The following is a 5000-nucleotide window of genomic DNA, read 5'->3' as shown; positions in this document are numbered from 1 at the left end:
CTATCCTTAATTCATGATTTATGGCTCTACCTTTATAATACTTCACTTTATGTTTTCAGCCGTGCCTGCCTACAGTACCTGCCTGTCTGCCTGCCCTCACATCATGTCCTGCAGGCTTCCACAATTTCAGAGCTGGCCTGCCTCCCCCAAATTGTGGGCTGGTCTTTAAGGGAAAATGGAAACAACAAAAACAAAACAAAACAAAAACCAAACCAAACCAAAAATAAAAGTCCCCTGAGGGCTGTCAGAACATCGGGGAAATGCTCTGTATGCCAGATGACCTGTCCAGCCATGCACTGTTACCAACCCTGCAACCCTGTATACACTTCCATGATCCTCTCATTTCAGAGGGACTGTAGGTGACAGTATTGTCTTGGCCAGTGCAGTCTGATATCTAATTGTCTAATGCTCGGATAACCGGAAAGCTGTTTGCCTCTGGCCAGGCATTTTCCATGAGTGGTGATCAGCACTATCAAGACCATGCATGCATCTTACCATTATGTTTTGTTAAGAAAGCAGCAGATGTGTCATCCTTCTCCCAGTGTGGCTCCAATTATGCCAGTGATGCTGAGCTATTTGCTAGGCTGTTCCAGGTAATATGAAAATGAAATAATCATTCGAACTATTAAATTACCATTAAATGACCCTTCCAGAGCTGATTAAACCAATCATATTTTTTCATCACTTCTGTCATCTTGTTTAGAAAAAAGGAAGAAACATTATGATCTACCACTGTTTCCACCCCTGCATGACTATTGTACTCTTCTCATTCCAAGATGATGGTACCCTGTGAGGCTGCGACCCAGCCGGCTCCCGATATTGTCAATGTCTTATTTAAATGTATTGTCAGTGTCTTTTAAATGTTTTTTAAACTGCACATTGGAGACTGGTCAAACGCAATTTCAAACTTTCAAACCTGTTACGAGCCCATTCTCGGGGAAAATCAATTACATGCTTCGTGGTGCCGCTACGATATAGCCTCATTTTTGTAGTTGGGCAACGTGTGCTGTCGTCGAGAATGGGTGAGAGAGAGGGTGAGAGAGAGTGAGTGAGAGAGAGAGAGCACCCGAGCAGCGTGCGTGCATTCCGGGAGGGGAGCGCTGTCGTTGTGTCAGCTTCATGCCATGTCTCCCTTCCTTCAACATTATCCCTAACCTTAACCCTAAACCTTAACCCTAACCCTAACCCTAACCCTAACCCTAACCCTAAACTTAACCGTAAATCACTTGTTTGAAATGTTTGATTACCATCGTTTCCAGTTAGCCTTCAGTCGCGCTTGATTGTTGACGTCCGTCCGCATTATTCTTCCCCCCAGAACCAAACTACCCCAATTGTCAGTTCCCCTTTTCGTCGCCCAACCACGAGAAACAAGGCTATTCGTAAAGGCCCCACAAGGCTTAAAGTTGTTTTTTTCTGTTTTTCTCGTAAAGACTTCACGAATGGCCCGAGTTACTGTTGCTGTTACATAGATTTTTGACAATAAAGTACACTTGACTTGACTTGACTTGACTTCTCTGCTCCTCTCAGCCTGTCAGCCTGCCTGTTATGAATGGCAGCAGGCTTTAAGGAGAACCCACTACAGCGTCAGTATTGTACTGTATCTTGGCCATCACAGTCTAGAGTCCAATCGATCGTAACTGGGTCAGGGTTATAAAAGGAGTCAGCTGACCTGAAGCTACCCCGGAATGCCTCTTCCTGCCCTGGTCGATCCGCCCCGGTAGACTGCAGTGCACGGGTCTCAGGGAAAGAGAGAGAGAGAGAGAGAGAGAGAGAGAGAGAGAGAGAGACAGAGAGGTGGTTAATGTAGATAGCGAGAGAGTGAGTATATGTGAGAGAATGGATGAGAAAGAGTGTCTGAGGGGCGTGTGGGGGGGGGGGTGCAGGAGAAGATAAGTGCAAAGCCCTCCTTATCTCAGACGATTTAGTACCTGTCTTGATATAAATGTACAAAGGCGGGAGTAAACCTCTTTGTCTCGCAGGTCTATGTTCCATTATTATGCTGGATATTGCAACATTAATCTTTCTTTTGACATAGTGGCTTCTCAGCTAGAGCTGTGCAGACACCACTGTATTTATAAGTAAGACACATCACCTCCTCTTCTGTCCATTTTGTTTTGGTCTTTGCAGGGTGAGGAGATAGAGGAAGGATCTGGAAGAGAAACGAACTGTTATGCGGAGACTACCAGAGCTACTCACCACCCTGATAACATAGTGGTACAGTGATGCCAAGAAACTACAGCAAGCACACACACACACACACACACACACACACACACACACACACACACACACACACACACACACACACACACACACACACACACACACATAGCACAGATGGATACAAGTATGCACATGCATGCAAACACGCACGCGCGCGCACACACACACACACACACACACACACACACACACACACACACACACACACACACACACACACACACACACACACTACAGTACTACAGCAACATACACTACAGTAAGCCAAGAGATGACATTATGCAGACCCCTGATAAATAGGCATAGTGAGATATGCCATGACAGGGATTTTCCCAACCGCTTCATCTCAGGGAGGTGCGAGTGCGTTTGGGTGATATCGGAGAAATCTGTGCCGGTATTAAGAGCTTTATACAGAGAAACATGCTGTCCATCTCCACTGAAAAAGGCAATGCTGTTGAGACACCACTAAAATCCTTCTGTGTGTGTGTGTGTGTGTATTTGTGTCTACTTTTGATATTGTAGTATGTGAATGTGTGTGTGCCTTTGTGTGTGTGTGTGTGTGTGTGTGTGTGTGTGTGTGTGTGTGTGTGTGTGTGTGTGTGTGTGTGTGTGTGTGTGTGTGTGTGTGTGGGTGTCTGTGTGGGTGTGTGTGCGTGCGCACATGTGTGTGACATTGTGCTTGTGATATTGTGAGTGAGCGTTCACACCAAACAAAAAGACAATGCTGTCACTCAAACACTCAAATCCTTTAAAAATCACTGGGCCCAAAACATCGCTAGTGGAAACCAGGTCTCTTGCTGTAAGGCATACAGATGGAACAAACATGTCCTCACACAGGAGGAGTATGAGTAGACAGTTAATGCTGAAATTTCAGAAAACAATGAACGTTTTTTTCTTGGAGAGAACAGTATTCAGTGTTCAGCGTTTTATGAACTTCATCATTGGTCAAGTTTTCCTGCCTTACACCTGTACAAGGACTTTCATGTACATAGACAGTTAATGCTGTTGTAACACATGCCAAAGACATGAATAGACAGCTAATGCTCACGGACACCAATGAGCAGAGTTTGGCAGTATAGTCAAGGGCACCAGAACGGGTTTTTAAGTAGTGGTGCATTTTTTTCTTCATTTCTTATTCCTTAACAATGTTACTGCTGCTGCTCTCCACTCTATTGTCTGCAGTAAAAGGTGAGAAAGCCTCATTTAGGGAGCCCAAAAGTGGGGATGCAAATGCACCACTGCATCCCCCATTCGGACACCTATGAGTATCGTGTTAGTAAAGTCTCCGTCCCGAAGCCTCATACGGATGAACTGGCGTCCGGCCAAGGGGTTCGACCGTTTATCTCACTTGTTTAGTGCATCTGCCTCCCACTGCGGAGTTTGCTGTGAGGTCACGGGTTCAAGCCCCGGGTGGTGAACGAGCGCAGAGATGTAGATGACCTTGGTTACACAGCACTGCCAAACGTGGATCAAGAACAAATAATAAGTTCAAAATATGAAATAAAACCATATCTTAAAAACACACGCACACGCAAGCAGACTTACACACATTCCACATCCACATTGCATGTGGAACATCATTGTAGAATTGGCATTGGTCAATGTTGTGTGAAAGTGTGTGTGTGTGTGTGTGTGTGTGTGTGTGTGTGTGTGTGTGTGTGTGTGTGTGTGTGTGTGTGTGTGTGTGTGTGTGTGTGTGTGTGTGTGTGTGTGTGAGAGAAATATTTCCTTTGAAGTTTGCATGTGGCCTCAACTGAACCTTACTGTGCATCCATTCAAGTATTTTGGCTTATGGTAGAGGTCTGCTCCTGCTCCTGCCCTCTCTTTTCTCACAAGCTCTTTTAATCCTTGGCTGTGCAATTTTGCATGCTGAAATTAGCTGAACTCTCAACAGACCATAAATGGTCTGAAAAGTAGACCACATCTGCAAATTTTTATTAATGCTAAATAAAATGGCCAACAAAAAGTATATTGTGATAATATTATGATAATATGATAATAATTCGAGGGACTACAGAATTACGCTCCCGCCCGCTCCTGCATTGTACATTCCGCTACTGCCCACAATGAACTTCCCAAATTTGACCCACGCTGCAGTACTTTGTGTTGTATCCCGCGGGAGTGCAGGGCTTTCATTTACAGTATGTAGATTATTACATAAGCTTTGAAATAACAATTGGACCTTGAGCACCCACTTAATGTCTTATTTTACCTACAGTGCAAATCAGTCTGGCTAACCAACCAACCAACCTTGTTCCAGGGTCTATAGCTAGACTGTTTTACAGTTAGTCCCTGTCTTAACTCTGTTTGTGTTGCATGTTCATTCAACCACCGGCAGGTCTTAATATTATACTCAAGATTCTCTTTGATATTACAGCAATGCTGTTATGATGTAGTTGCACTTTAAGAGACATTATCTTCCTTCTGCGATTTTATATGAGAGTAAGACTGTGGAGCTGTGCAGAGGTTAGAGTGCAACTGACAGGAATCAGATTACACAGGGATTACCCTGAGATTACGCTGACATCATTGAAATGATCTGAATAGGACCTTTTAGCCCATGGTCAGAGGTCCTTCCGCTGCTGTCAGTAATCTGAGATTAAATCCAGAAAGAAGCCAAAAGGCCAGCACCATACTGCCCTTACAAAGGCAAAGTGCAGTAATTACGCCAACATTGAAACTGAGAAAAAATCCTTTCAATGCCTTGGTAGGTTGGATATAGTAGTTACTACAAATTTGACATATATCTCTAAAATTGAACACATTTGGAAACAAGG

The sequence above is a fragment of the Engraulis encrasicolus genome, chromosome 19 (assembly GCF_034702125.1).
Source record: "Engraulis encrasicolus isolate BLACKSEA-1 chromosome 19, IST_EnEncr_1.0, whole genome shotgun sequence".
NCBI lineage: Eukaryota > Metazoa > Chordata > Actinopteri > Clupeiformes > Engraulidae > Engraulis > Engraulis encrasicolus.
This window is presented reverse-complemented; position numbering follows the sequence as displayed.